The following is a 16,236-nucleotide window of genomic DNA, read 5'->3' on the forward strand; positions in this document are numbered from 1 at the left end:
ACCTGCTGAGGGCAAGAAAATAAAGGATGGTGCCAGTGGCAGAAATGGAAGCCATGGGCCCTAACTGGAATGCAAAAAATTCCATTTCACTGTAATAGCGACCAAACTAGAGAAACTCTAACTCCATTCTTCAAAATATGTGCAAATATTACTGGATGGGGCCTTAAGCAACCTGCTCGTATTGATTCTGCTTTGAGCAGTGAGGTCAGGCTTGATGACAGTCTGTGAAGTGTCTTCCTGTCTCAGCTGTACTGTGACTCTCTGAATGTAACCCACAGTTGTAATTTTGGTTTTCCTTCTGTATGCGAAGAAAGTTGAAGTAATAGTAATGAAATTACAATGATTGGCTGAAATAACTACAGATTTATTCATCAACTAAAAATGATGAACTGATTTTATTTTAATCCTATATAATTCAGTATGTATTTATTGTTACTGTTTCCTTTCCAAATCCTTCTTCAGGCTTTAAGATCAATAACAATGAAACAGGGAGCTATAAACCTCTGAGCTGAATTGAATGTGACTCCATGAGCAAATAAGTATTTCTGAACAACAAAGACTTAATAATGCAAATAACATTGATTTGACCCTCCTTTGAGTAAGAGGATGTACTTACTATATGATCTCCTGAGCTTCCTGTTGTTCTATGACCTTGTGATTCTGAAATTGCTGAGCTATGGCAGTTCTTGTTACATTTAAAACAGTAGAGATGGTTTTATCTTTCACACGTTAGAATTCTGAAGTCATTGGCATTATTGGCAAATGAAACTTTTAATTTTAGATTCAAGTTATTTCTAAATGATAGAGTCTTTCCAAGGTGTTCCGTTTCCTTTTTCTTCACTACCAAAAAGCTTATTTATTTCATCACACTGCTGCAGTTTGTATATATGTATTTCTTTTTGCCTGTGGAGAAGGTAATGATTTTTGTAACTACTGGAGAGAAGGGAGTAATCTCTAAACTAGGGATAGTGCAGTCTTTGTATACAGGTTTAATGTAGCAGTTAATCTAATTTTCTCTAATGCGAGGACTACTCCAAAAGTAACGACTCCTGTTTTATTATGTTGTCCCACAATGTGAGAGGTGGTTGTTGGTGGTCTAGTAGCAGAGGCTTATCTTTCTCACCAATATTACATTACAATTCCTTTTTGTGCAACACAGGTGGCAGCAGAAGGCAGTCTGATACAATGGTGTCTAACATGGAAGTGCACATGAAGCAAAGATGTGCCATTGAAGTCCTCATTGTGGAGAAAATGGCACCTATTGATGTTATCAATACTTGCTAACATTTATGGAGATCAGATAAGTGGATGTGAGCACAGTGAGGCAGTGAATGGTGCAATTCAGGAGTGGTGACAGTGCCAGTGGGTCACTTCCACTGGTGCAGACACTTATGGGCACAGCATGCAGGCTCTTGTTCATCTCTGGTGCAAATGCATATCTAATAGTGATGACTGTGTTGAAAAGAAGTGTTTTGTAGCTGAGAATTTGCTTTATCAAATAGTGTTACTGTGCTTTTTCTATGGAAATAAGTAGGAGTACTTTACATAGCTTATGTATCACTTTTGCATTGAGCTGCAGATTTGTGAAACCTCTTGTCTGTTGCCATTTTGTAGACAAGTCCTAAAGTAGTTCCAGCAGAAAAAAATCCTATAAAGTCAATGACTTTCAAGAAAACAGAGTCTTAATAGTAAAGTCAATTCCAGTACTTTCCTTGAACTGTGGAAATGAGAGTGCTTTACTTCTTAGTAATTCAAAATAATTGCTTACACTAGAAAGAAGTGTGAAATTAAAATAAGCATTTAGAATTGCTTATTATATCTATTTCTGGGTCATACGGAAAGTAGCTGTTTGCCTCAGTTCTGTATGATCATTTTTGGATCCAAATGTGTCCTTTTGAGGCTGGATGTAGAGAGTATAACTTCTTACTGAGTTTACTGACAAGAGAATGAGAAGTTGTCAGAGCAAATGGATTTCAGAAAACTTCTGACAGTTTTAATATTTAATATTAAAAGGTGTGCAGCATGTGATATATGCTTATGTACCCTTAAAATTATTCTCAAACAGTGAAAAATTGCTTTCCTGAGACTGTGCATAGGGCTGAAAACATACTGCTTCCAAGCTGATAATAAGCACTTTTCCAGAAACTAAATAGCATTTATATTCAGGTAACTGGACCTTTTAGCATCTCTTGGCATGAGGGAATCTGGTGGTTACTAAAGTATTAAAGCTATTGTTCTAAAGCAGAGTTCTTGGACCTGTTAGTTCATTATCAAACTGCTGTAACAATAAAATAAAAAAAAATGTTAGGCAGTAACATTTAAAAAGTCTTTTAAAAAAATCCTGTCAAGCCTGAAAGCTAAAGAAGAGAAAGTAGAAATGTGCAAAAATAATGAAACTGTCTACTTTCTATGTGGAGCACACTGATAGAAACTCTGGGGAAGATAGGTTGAGTATGATGGTGAGAAGCTGAATGCTCTGTAATTATGAAGGAACATAAGGAATAGAGAATGTGTACCTGTTTAATGAACAATCATGATATTTTGCACAATTGGTTGAGACATTTTTTCTCTTAGTTATTCTTGAGTTTTACGTGAGATGAAATATGATTGCTTGTCTATAATCATAAATTCAACCTTTTTTTTTAATCTTGTTGGAAAGATTGGCATGACTGGAGTTTTGAATTCTACAGTTGCAGCCTCTTTAAGAAAGATCAAATGGGCAAAAGTCAAGAGGGAGCACTCAAAAATAGCATTTCTGTTGTTTCTGTCAGTGACCTCTTGAAAGAAAATGAATATTTAAGGGATTACTGTCAGATTAGAGAAACATAAAACAAGTAATCAGTATGAAGTTATTTCCTGATGTTTGTAGATCATCAAATCATACTAGAAAACAAGCTGATGAGCTCAAGTGATAAGCAGCAGTGATAAATACAGAGGAAAATAAGGATGTGCAATAGAGGACTTCAGTCTGTATGAAATGTGTCAAAGTCCTACTGTAAGTATAAAAAGATTCTTAGCATCTAAGTTATATAAATTAAACAGCAGCAACAAAAAGGGAGTATTTGAACATGTCAGTGTTTAAACTTACAAGATTTATAATTTGGAATTATTTGTGATAATAATATGTAACCAGAAATCTAATCTTCCATGATTAAAAAACAAAACAAAAATATAACTGGCTTACTGTCTGCTATTTAATGAAACCAAGAAAACAAAAAGGTGAAAGTGATAACATCTGAAAGAAATTAGAAGATAGGAAGATTTGGAATGTAATGAGATCCTGGGCAATCTGATGTGAATCAAGCTGCTCTGAGTAGGAATTTGGTCCAAACAAATTCTGGATTTGTTTGGGTCCAGATAATCAGGTGAGGTCCCTTCTCACCTAAATTATTCTGTTTGTTCTATGATGGTAAGAGAAAGGAAGAGGATGATAATAAGACTTGAATGAAAGGAAATATAGCAATGACATTATTTCATTGTTAGGAAGAAACTATTGTCAGTAACTGTATAAACTGTAGAAGTGTTGATTTAATAATTGTGTACTTTTTGTCTGTATTGGGCACACAAAGGACAAAACAAATGCTGAAGACTTTTCTGTTAAAGCTTTTCTGCAACTCAGAATGTATCAACCTGTGAGGCTGATAGATGATTGGATATTTTGGAACATATTCTAAATAGATTTGTACTTAAGTCTCCTGAGAAAATGGTTAAAGATCTTGTGACTGAGATAGCATTTAATATCTTGGACTACTGGATAACTATAAAGAATAGTCCAAGGTGGTATAGGCTGAAATAAATCCTAGAGAATGAAACATACAATGTATAGAATCGTACAAAAACTCATTGAATGTTTTGGATTGGAAGGGACCTTTAAGGTCATCTAGTTCCAGCACTGCTATAGGCAGGAACACCTTCACCCAGACCAGGTTGCTCAAAGCCCCATCCTGCCTGGCCTTCAATACTTCTAGGGAGGGGGCATCTATAACTTTTCTGCGCAACCTGTTACAGTGTCTCACCACCCTCACAGTAAAGAATTTCTTCCTAATATCTAGTCTAAATCTACCTTCTTCCAGTTTAAAGCTATTTCCCCTCATTCGATCATTACACGTCCTTAAAAACAATAAAAATCCCTCCCCAACTTTCCTGTAGGTCCCCTTCAAGTCCATTCTGGAAGGTCCCCCTGTAGCCTTCTTCTGCACCTCTTGACTAGTAATGAGTTGATAGAGGAAAAACAACCCATACAGATTAGTGAAAATTATCTCCTGTCAAACTAGTCTCGCTTTGATAAAATAATTTCTGTTCAAGAAAAAAATAATAATTTTTTAGTTAGATTCTAAGTAGTCACTCATAAGGCATTTGTCTTGCAGAAGTTAGAAAATTAAAAACAAGTCATTAGCAGAGAGTGATCCTGAGTAGTGTGAGAACCGCGTGTCTTAATGGATATCGTACTCATCTCTCCTGGAAAATACTTTTCTGGATAGCAACATCTCTGAAGTGTCTATAATCTTGATAGATAATTAGCCTGTCATCTCCGTAGAATGCTGCATTTCCAAAAAAAACAAACAAACAACAACAAAAAAAACCTAACTCCACTTCCAAAAAAAAAAAAAAAAACAAAATTATTGGATGAGTAGGTGAATTTTTGAAGTAGTTCTATATCTATTGCCATTGCCCATAATTTCAGAAGAGAAGATCTATGCAAATAGCTAAAATGCAGTAAAACAACTTCCAGATTCCAATTATTATATCACAGGAGTTGGAAGGGACCTCATGAGAGTTCAACCCCCTGCTAAAGCAGGTACCCTACAACAGATCCCACAGATAGGCCAGTTCATGAATATCTCTGTAGAAGGAGACTCCACAACGTCTCTGTGCAACCTGTCCCAGTGCTCTGTCACCCTTACCGTAAATAAGTTCTTCTGCATGTTAGTATGAAACTTCTTACGTTCAAGTTTTAGACCATTACGCTTTGTACTATTGCTACACACCATTGAAAAGAACCTGGTCTCATACATTTGCCTCCCTCTTCCATTTAGATATTTATAAAAATCTATTAGATCCCTTCTCAGTCTTTTCCCCAGACAGAACAGATCCAGATTACTCAGCCTTTCCTCATACAGGAGATGCTCAAGGGCCTTTATCATTCTTGTGGCTGAACTCCTTCTCAGAGATCCCTACCTTATTTGAATGGAGGAGACCAGAAATGGACACAGGAGTCTAAATGTGGCCTCACCAGGGCAGAGTAGAGCGGGTGTATCACCTCTGGCCGTCCTCCTTTTAATGTACCCATTGACAGAGACACTCATACAATGTTGAGATTCTCAGGCAGATGATGGTGACTTTTTGTCTCCTGAAGCTTATAGAACATTTGATATCAGCTTCAGACTTCAGGGGAAAAAGTAAAGACTGAATTATTCCACGTGAAAACAAGACAAGATAAGGTTATAAGTAGAATACATATTTCAGTAGCAGAGATATTCAATAATTAGAACAACTAAGTGAAGCTTTCTTTCAAATCTACCTTCAGTTTTCTAAAGAAGATGCAATTGGGGCAGTTATATGGCATGTCATAAATATAATGTCACAACAGGTCCTTAAAACTATTTGGTCCAACCTTATCTGCTAGTCAACTGAACACAGCTATTTTCTGTAGAAAAATAAAGTTTTATCAACTGTTGTATGAAAAGCATGGAAAATGCTAAAATAAATGCTTTTTTTTTGTGTGTGTGTGATTAAAAAAAATATCAGAAAACCTTCCTAGATAAGAGAAAGCTACTTATTGTCTTAAATTGAGGAGAAGGTATTAGAAGAAAATTATTCATCTGGAAATTGTATAAAATGAAGTTCTGGCGGATATTAACAGTACACTGGATAAAGTAATTGCAAAAAAAGAATAAAAGGAATAAGCATGATCAACTAAGTTCTTTGCTCAGATCTCATAGTAATTTGGTGAACTTGGCTTTGGACAGAAATCTGCAACAAAAAATGAATCATTCTGTCCTTATTTTGGAGGACAGTCTAGAGACAGACAAGTTTCTTCCAGTAAAGATAATATTTGGCCTTTTGAGGTAATGGAATATGTTTAATTTTCAACTGAAAAACTTATTCTTGTGGGTTTGTCTTCTGCGAGGAGGCAGGGAGGAAATTCACATTAGTTTAAGAGAGAGGAAGGAATTATATCCTATTGGTTTGTTGTTTTTTTTTTTTTTTTAATTTTAAATTAAAACTGAAATCATCTTTTGAAACGTTTGAATGTTTTGCACTGCTCACTGATTTCACACAGCTTGCTGGAGCTGCAGGTGCACTGTGGATCCTTGTTCTCTTCTGCAGCAGGAGAAGCAAACTAATGAGAAGATGATGCTGTCTTCTGCTGTCATCCGTGCCTGGCAAATACTACTACAGAGCAACTATTGGGCTTCTCTGATTTTATTTTTATTTTATTTTATTTTGCTCCAGGATCTATAGAAGCCCAGAGAGTCATCTTGCACGCGGAACCCCTAATATTTGTAGTGATGGAAAATGAGATAATATGGGTATATCTATTCACACAGAGCTTATCCCAACTGAGGTTCTTCACAATCTTACTCTGGATCTTATGAGATTTTACTGGAACTGCTGTTTTGTAGAAGTTGAAAATAATTTATTTGCACAGTCTAAAATCTTTGGGCCAGAAAAAAAGCAACTCTGACATTTAGTATGATATCCAATTAAAACACAGGTCAAATTTTTGTATCTAGTGTACATCTTTCTACAGCCTAGTAATTTATTGCTATGCTAGACCATATTGTTGTAAAAGACATTCAATTTTCATTTAAATGTTCTGCAGAGAATCCAGCGTACCCTTAAGTGAGGTGTTCCATTGATTAATTGCACTCACTCAAAGTATTTTCAGTCAGACTTTGCTTAGCTTCAGTCTCCAGTCATTCATCTTTGTGTCTCAATCTGTTTAGGAGTTGCTTGCTGCTGAAAAATCTTTTAATGCATAGGTACTTACAAACTGAGACTTTGTTGCTCTTGGGAAAACTATTTGATGAAAGTCATGTGGGTTTTCAGAATTTTTTTTTTAAAGGCAAAGCACAAAAAAAAAAAAAAAAAAAAAACTTTTTTTTCTATATTTTCCAACAGTGGAATAGAATGGAAAGGAGTAGTACAATTTTTTCACTCTTTCTATATTTTAGTATAATTATACTGGTCAGAAGATTGCATGGTGAAAGCCTGGAACAGTACCTGGTGGAAATTGTAGCAAAAGTGGAGATAGGATGAGTGGATATAAGTTTCAGCTTGGGAAATTCTAATTTATATTTTTTTCCCTGTCTTTTAAAAAAAATTAAATACCAGAATCAACTTTTCAGAGAGGTTCTGGAGTCTGTTCACAGTGACACTCAAAAATTGATTGTATGTTGTACTGAACTGGAAGGCCCTGCTTAGAGTGGGGAGTTGAACTTAGATCATCTGTAGAGCTCCCCTTTACCCTGAATTTGTCTTTAATTCTGTAAAGTAATACTGCAAGTGGCATTACATAAGTGAATAATTCTCTCTCTCATTGAGGGCTTCATCCTCTGTCTGTCTGAGTATTTATGCTGGAATTTACTGGAAACTTCTGGTTTTGAGATTTGGAGAACACCAAATAACTATAAACAAATAACCTGGACAACTAAGCTTCATTTCCTTGGGCACGTATGTCCAAAACAGATATCAGGTCCCCATTTAAACATACCAGTAAGCACGTGCTGCACACAAAACAGTGCTCTATTGTGCTTTGTTGGTGGCATCATTGACATGCAACTAAAAAGGAATTATAATTAAGGCTAGGATTTGAAACATCCACATGCTGTATTGTTGGTTACTAAGTTTCAATTTCACAACATGATCTTTTGCCAGACACTCACATTCTGATATACAGAGATGCCGAAATTTTATTCCAGTGTTTTTTGTTTTCTTAGTGAGTAAATCAAGGTACAGTGTTTGCACTTATTGAAAATTATACAGAAAGATGAGAATGATTAGGAAATACAACTCATTTCTATTCTGTTGCAATTTCTCTCCCATTTCTCTAGCCATTACAAAATATTGCCTCTATCAGACAAGCCAATGTATGAGCAATGCAATTTAATAGCTAAAAGAAAAATGAATCTCTTATTCTAACGCAGTGTGTTGTGTCACAGAATTTTTGGAGGTATTATTCTATCCCCTAATTCATTCCTTTTAGTCAAATAAAGGGTATGTCTATCTTTGTAATTTTCCCATTAATAAACCATGACATCTGGAAATTTTTAAGTCAGGGAAGCCAGGCTGTCAGTGAAGTCACACGTGTAGCTTTCAAATTCAAGAATATCTCTAACATTATTCTCTTGTTATACATCTGATAAAAATAAACTTGTTACATAATATCTTGATTCAGCAAATATTAACTACGTGCTTATCTTTTAGGCATATGTGTTTCCAGTAGTATTCAATAAGTACATGCATGTTTTAATTAAAAATTATTGCATGTGGAGAGTCATCATTAGAAACATTACTGGATTTCAGCTCTACTGATAATGTATTTGGTGGATTGGTTGGTTTGATTACTTCTTTGAATGTGGTCAAACATTTCAGTTGTAATGGGTCAATGGTAAACTCATTTCCAGCAAAATTTTTAACTCCTTAGGTAGCAGCAGTGATGAGATACACGATGTATTTTTGGTCAAATATGGTTCCTAAAAGCAGCATGCAATCCAGTTCTAGTTCTGTGACATCTTTCTCATCTTCCTTTTTTTTTCCTTCTGTCTTCTTTGTCCATGTTCAGTTACGAATCATGTTTCAGTTGACTACTGCTAAACTCATCTCCTTTCTCTTTCTTCCATAATCTTCTCACGATCACTGATATTGAAACTAAGCTAATATTTTCATCTAAATTCTCATGTTTTTCTCTTTTGCGTTATTAGTGTCATCATTAACATCTTGTAGGCAGTAGTTTCTTATTTGTGCATGGAACAAAGCAGAATTGTATATATTTTAAATACTTTTTTTCAGATTTGGAGTGTTTTTTGTAGTTCTAGCTGAAGATGATCCCCAAAATTGTGGTATTTAGCAATTTCTAATTTCTTTTCTATATACTAACAGGGAGCAGATCTCTGTCCTTGTGGTGTGATTTTTTATTTTTTATTTATTTATTTTTTTTTGCATGTACTTGATATATCACAAAAAGAGAAGCTGGAGACTGTATGCTTATTGTACACAGTTCATTCTGTGTATGGAGACTGTCTTTTATTTTGTTTTTACTTTAAATGATAATCCGTCTCTTTAAACTAGGCAATAACTTGTAGGTAGACTTCTGTTTCATAAGTAAGCTGATGAGAATGTGATAGTGCATGTGTGGTTTAAAATTGCAAGCAGATCAGGTATTGAAGTTTTTCATACAAATAGTTTGAAATATAACTGAATTTCTTGGTGTTCTGCACAGTAACATCAAATTCTCTGACAGCAATGTCTATACTTTGCAGTAGCAGCCATAACATTCCATCGAAATATCAATTTATCTTACTTCTGAGTAATGCACTTCTTTTCCCTCACTTCTACCCCTTGCAAAGACACAAACTATGACTCATAGCTGAAAATAATCAACAAAATTTACATTGGACTAATATTTTCAACAGTTACTTTTATGAATTCTCCAGGCAGCGTGGCTTTGGTTTTGATCTGAGGATACTTGTCTGGATCTGCTTTTTCCAGTGTGCCAGAGAACAGAATACGCTCGAAGCCCATTAGAGCACCTTTTCTTCCTCATTTCCACAAGTCTGTGCTGCTGCTTTGCTTGTTAAGTTCTCCAAGTCTAGATCCCGGTTCAGGAGGGTCTGCAGTGGTCTAACAGTGAAATCAGAATTTAGTAAGTCAATATAATAAAAGTATAAGGAGGCAGGAAGTGAAAAGATACCATTCAGAGCTGTCATTTTGGCAAACACGTGTGGAGTGCCCACATCAATTCACACTGCAAATTTAGCCTGTTCACTGTTGTTTAGTTTTCTCATTGCATGTTGGTTTTAGTGCGTGATTACAGGGAGAGGAATTAAGTCCCTGCTGAGCTGTAGTCCTGCACTCTGTGATGTAATTTTTAATAAAAGAAGAAATTCTGGTGTATCATTCTGTAACGACAAGTGCTGAAAGGAAATGCTTCTAATCTTTTTTTTTTCCTTTTTTTTTTTTTTTTTTCTTCATTTTAGATGTGATGTATTCTTCCTGAAGGCCATGATAAAGAAATACATTTTTAAGAATTTCATGCTTTTGGTCATCTTAATAATGTTTATTTGTATCTTTTCCAACCTTTCTCTAACTCTCACTATTTTCCAAGTGTGATCTCTGGGCAGCCTGGTCTTGTGATAGTGATTGGTGACCTTGCACATAGCAGGGGAATTGAAACTAGGTGATCATTGTGGTCCTTTCCAACCCAGGCCATTCTATGATTCTAAGATCTCCCTTTAAATTCACCCACATATATGGGATCTAAAGTTCCTTAATGTGAAGGCAATAAAGGCATTTTCCTGACGCAAGATACACGTGTAGTAAATTTGATAAAACTATTCCAACCTTTATATGTTCTTTTCAGGTTAAACGTAAGGATTCAGCATTGGTGAATTTGGAATAATTTGGATGGTTTTGATAAATAAACTGAATGTATGGTTTTGTGTTTTTAGTAAAGCAAATGCAAGAAAGTGCAGGAAAAAAATAATAGAGTTCTTCTAATTCCAGCACAGGTGGATTATCTGTTGCCTATCTACCCTCTAGAAACTTTAGAAAGAATGCTTTGAGGATTGAAATATTAAATTTATTAGAAGGGCTTAAAATTTAAATCTATGAAAATAATGATGCAACTGTCTGGGAAAGTTTTAAACCATAACAACTTGAATTTTTTTCTCTTTTCTTTAGTTTTTCTGAGATCAAACAAAGATTTAGAGAAGTTGATTTTGTGCTGAGAGCTGATAATGTTTCTCAGCTTTCTGATGTATTGTACTAAGCATGATGGAATTCAGAGCTTAATCAGAAAAATTCAAACATGTTTGGAGAGACATTTTCATTCTGTGGGACAATTGCAGTCTCCATTCCCACAGTGTTGTGTGAACTTTGCTATTACTGGAAGCCTTTGGCATGTCTCGCTTCAGGAAAACCACAGGTTGCTGAGGTTATGTGGGAAGTGTTGAACAACTTTCTCCTTCCTGCCTTTCCTGAGGAGCTGGGAATGAGTACTTTCTGTGCTCATCTGGGCTTTGTAACATGCTCTATCTTTTCATTAAGCAAGTAGGGACTGCTTGACAGCATGCAGCTGATAGGCAGAGGTGGAAGTCTGAAATAAAGTAGTTTTCTTGTATATTCCCATATTGTGACTTTCTTTCACAACCGTTGTGACAACAAGGAGGTTGCATTGTTCCTTGTGCCCTCTGTTGAAAGAGTCACGGGCTTTTTAAACCAAGTTATAGTGGTTATTCTCTGCATTACTTTCCAATGTTTATATCAAAGAAGATATCTATCTAGACTGTTAAACAGTGTATAGAGAGGGCTTCACTAGTGGTGAATTATTTACTGTATAGGTGGGAGATTTTAAAAGCTTTCTGTTAGTTTTCATCATCTACTGTTAAAACAATCATATATTAACTACAGTAGGAGGGTTAGTGGGGTATTGTAGCTGTTTTTACAATGAAGGTACTAGCAAAAATAATGAATTTATTTTTATTTCAAAGACTTTCAAGTGAATTTTAGTCAGTTGCATTATGATATATACCATTATTGCAAATAAAATCACATCTGAAAAGTAACATTATGCTTCCTACTGGGTACCGAAGCAGATCAATAATATTTGTCATCTTCTTGCACTTTTAAAGCAGGCAACTTTATCCTTTTTATGTAGATTTTGCTTTTTCATTTTAGGGGCAGAGTTTATTTATATAGGATGTTTTAGTTGTGTTTTTCACTGATTATTATTTTCTTTAATTTTTTATTTTTTCTCCAGAGTAAGTTAAAGAAAACACATGGTTTGTTCTGACTATAGAAATACTTTGCATGCTATGGAAATTGAACCTCCTATGTGAAAGAGTCAGGAAAGATTACACGTGATTTTTCCCCACTTTGTTATTTCAGTACTGATTTATAGAAATCTAATTTAATTTCAGTTATTTTACCAAAAATACTCTTACTGTTTCTGAATAGAGATTTAACCAGATTAAGTCTTGAAATTAAAGAGTTAATTTATTACAAGATCCCAATGAAGAAGGATATATTTACCGATGTGTGTATGTGAGAGTTTTTGAGTATTTACAGGTTCCCTTGTTCTGATTAAAGGAAGAAAAGCCCAATATCTGTACTATGGTTCTCCCTGTTGAGGGTGTTTCAGATATTTCCTCAGAAATATTAGATCTCTCTATGCGTCTACAACTTCATCATCTTTATTCATTTATTTTTAAATACACAGATGTGCGCACACACACACAGATATAGATATAGATAAAATTTGGATTGATATTACTATAAAGATCCTTCATAATCAGCTACTTCTGATGATCTTCATCTAATCCTAAAAATTTAGAAAGCTTTTACCCACACCTGCTGTATAAGTACTGAGTGAATACTGCTTGTTTATAGGCTCAGATGCTTATACTTTTATATAAATTTTCAATATATGAAAATTTTAATATAAATTATGATTTTTTCTCTCTTCTGTTTCTACCAATTTTCACCCTAATATTGTATGTTTTCCATTTTTTTCTCAGCTGTACTTTCTGGTGAAAGGTTATTTCACTCTAATTCAAACACCAGATTTGTTTGCAGTGCTTCGGTTTAATACTTTCAGTGGAAGTTTTCAGTTCTGCTATCAAAGGTACCAAGAGATACTCCCTTGACAATTACTGCTCTCCTTCCTTCTTTACAAACAAGATGAACCCTATTTTTGCTGTCATTCACTTTAATAATCAGCAAAACTTTGAAGTCAAGAATATTTTTAATGTGAATGTGAAGTGAGAAATCTTTCATTTACCCTTGTTTCTCTGCAGTATCTGGATTGGATTTGGTTGCTGGAACACGTTTAATTTCAGAATTGTAAAAGAATATGTATCTTTTTATGTGTCTATCATTTAGTACCTCAGCGTGTTAGAATTGAAATCTGTCTGCACCTTCACAGTTTTCCTTATAGATAACACCTGAAAGATGCCTGCTAGTCAGTTATGTTAAAATATTTGGCTCAGTTTCTTCTTGTTGCTTAATGAACTGTTGTCTCTTTTATTAGGCAGCATTGACTATTCTCTAACTTGTGCTGTCAGCACAAGAAGAATTCACTAGCAAATACTAAAAAATCCTATTATTGTTGTACCAGCAATATGACTGGTAGGAAAGATTTTTGCAACAGATGCTGCAAAGCCACCACTCCTCTTTTAGTAACAATAACAGTAGTAATAATAATGTAATATTAATAGTATATAAGTAGTAATAACTACTTATAGTAATACTAATTTGTCCTGCAAGCCTTCTCATCACAGATGAATGAAAATTCTTTATTATACAGTTATCTTAACTTGCCCCTGAAGGCCAAGCGTGTATTACGTCTCTGCTTTTGCATTTTCCGGACAGGGAGGTATTTTTGTTGTGAAAAGCACTCATTGCCTGACTTGGTGCCCAGAGCACTGTAAACGTATTTGAAACTTATTTTACACTTAAATTAAAATGCCCTTGTGCATTAGGCCTTAGGACTGAATGCATCTCATGAGAAGGCTGGCTTCTATCTTTGTAGGCAGCCCCTGGACTATTCACATCCTCTCTCCACTACAGGATTTCCAGTGAACTGAGTAGAAATACTTAAGAAGGTTAATAAATAATAATATTTAAATGTACTACTGATATGTATAGGAAACATCTTTGAATGTCACGAAGAACTGAAAAACAGTCAATTCTAGAACCACTGATTTTAGACTTTTTCTCTCTTTCTTCTTTATTGTTATTTTTCCCTGGTGTTTCTATTATTTTCTTTCCATTTCATCCTTTGTTTCTCATTTATTTTTTTCTTCTGTATTTTTTTTTGCTTTTGAGAACTCCCAGTTGTTCCTCCTGTACTAAGGTTCCACTTCCTCTCACAGTTTCTTTCCAAAAATGGATCATTGAACAGTTAATGCTGGCACTTAAAATGAGTGAACGACCCAATTAGATTAACCGAGAATAGGGGAATTCATATATCAGATTTTTATTGTCTGCCAACTGAGGAAGACAAAAGAACATCAAACAGCTCCCACGTTCTTCCAGGCGTAGCCACGCAACGTGTAATTGGGACCATAATGTCCATGCTGGGGATGATGTTGCATTTTTCTGCCTTTAGAGGATAAGGACATTTGTTGTCTGCTCAGTTCAAGGTAAATGGAAGAACTGAGAGAATTGCACACATTCAATCCTTTAGATTTTGGGTGTTAGCAAATAATGATAAGCATATAAGTTTTGCTGGGAGCAAAACTCAGTGACCAGCCCTGCTGATCTGTTTTGTTGGATGTTCATTAGTCTGTACTTAGAGCTACTTAGGTGCTATTTAGGTGAATCAAGAAGTTGTATGCTTCCTCCTAAGTAGTGCAGGGCATGGGAGAAAGCGCAGAGTCATGGTGTTTGTTTGTGCACAGTTTTCATGGTTATCTTCCAAAAGGGAACTAAAGGGAATACTTTCAACATTACCCAGTGGAAGATTTTGTGCAACAGTTTGTAGAGAGAAATATAAATTGCACAAAAGGAAATGGTGGTAAGACTGATTTTTCTCTCAGTGAAAGATTTGCTGCTGCTTTGAGTTGCGAGATCAGAGGTCTGGAGAGATTATTTTTAAAAGTCATTAACGTGACTGTTATTATTCAGATAGTGTGACTGATTCACAAGGAAGATGATTTTTTCTGGCCAAGAAATATTGTTTCCTTACTTCAAGCCTTCCAGATCTAGCTTCCTATATTTTTGAAGTATTTTTAGCTGTACTGCTTATGCTTAAGATTTGTAGGTTTTTTTTTAAAGCTTTAAGACAAAATTATCATTGAAATATGGTCCTATACATAGGACCAGGATTGAAGCAGGCTTATTTCAGAGATCAATCCCACTGCCACAGATCAGAGGTCAGTGCCATCACCTTTCCTGGATGCATGTTTATAACTTGGTTTCAGTTCACATCCATGCCCACCCAATGATGCTAGCTAGGATATTTACCTAAGCTAATCTTCCAGAGGTTGTGCACGATTTGCTCTTTGTTACTTCTCATCCTCAAATAGAGATATGATCTAGAGCTTCTGAGATTAATTCCTATATCTGACTCTCTATTCTTTCTAATTTATTCTTGCTTTTCTCCATCTTCCTTTATTCTCTCTCTTACTGAAAGAGCACAAATAATTTCTGTTAACAAGGTGTGCCATCTACATCAGTTCCTAAAAAAAAAAAAAAAAAAGCAAAATATTTTTCTGGTTAGTCTTTATTTAGATGACCTTTACTTTCCCAGTAAGGCAGAAGTTCAGAGGTGGTGAGGATATGCAACCTCATCCCAGGCATCTGGCATTGCCTTTCTATTGCTCAGGCCGATTTTTAAGTAATCTCCTATAGGTTTAACTCTTCTGTGGATCAAGAAGCTCATCAGATATTGAAATAAATGGATTTTCTCTCATTTAAGTTTGCATAAATTTCAGAACAAGTGATTTGAGGAAAGTGTTTCCATTGGAATTTTTCAAAGTTGTTATATGTACATATTTAAAAAAAAAAAAGAAAAGAAAAGAAAATGATGGTATAGAAGTCATTTAGAATTTTTCTTTGTACATCAGACTTTTGTGCTAGAATTCCCATTAAGTGATTTCCAGTGCCTTCACTTGTGAGACATTGTAATATTGTACAAACCATTTGTAAGCTTTGTAATGGATTCAGTAAATTGCAAATAAGTATTTTTCAAATATAAAGACAAAGTTTCTAATACTAGTTTCTCATTAAGAAAATAGTTGCACTGTCCTTTAGTCACCATTTGATGAAACTTGTCACTGGTTAATGATCACTTAGTTGGAAGGCTTCTGTTGTGTTAACTGATAGCATGGGTCCTTCGTTAAACTTGAAACATTTTAGTATAGTGCTATACTTGGGACAATATTGAATTCTTCAAAGTAATAGCTCTTGCCAGTCTTTACATGTGCCAGTTTAAAGTGGAATTAAGCTAAGGAGGATGCTAGTTTTTAATCTTTCTTATTTTTGGCTGTGGTCAGTGCAGAAAGTGAGAGC

General features: G+C 35.0%; 1 protein-coding gene and 1 long non-coding RNA gene across 3 annotated transcripts in view; one reads left to right on the plus strand and one right to left on the minus strand.

Moving 5' to 3' along the window:
• GABBR2 (gamma-aminobutyric acid type B receptor subunit 2) overlaps positions 1-16,236 on the plus strand; it is a 444,892-nt gene that overhangs the window by 121,042 nt on the left and 307,614 nt on the right. The gene's annotated exons all lie outside the window — the stretch shown is intronic.
• The window catches only part of LOC146544659 (uncharacterized), a 28,342-nt gene continuing 19,369 nt past the window's right edge, over positions 7,264-16,236 (minus strand). For both annotated transcript variants that reach the window (XR_014882384.1, XR_014882383.1), the window contains one exon: positions 7,264-9,846. This is a non-coding gene — a long non-coding RNA (uncharacterized LOC146544659). The remainder of the gene's footprint in view (positions 9,847-16,236) is intronic.

Source organism: Meleagris gallopavo, chromosome 3, assembly GCF_905368555.1.
Source record: "Meleagris gallopavo chromosome 3, MGAL_WU_HG_1.1, whole genome shotgun sequence".
Taxonomy (NCBI): domain Eukaryota; kingdom Metazoa; phylum Chordata; class Aves; order Galliformes; family Phasianidae; genus Meleagris; species Meleagris gallopavo.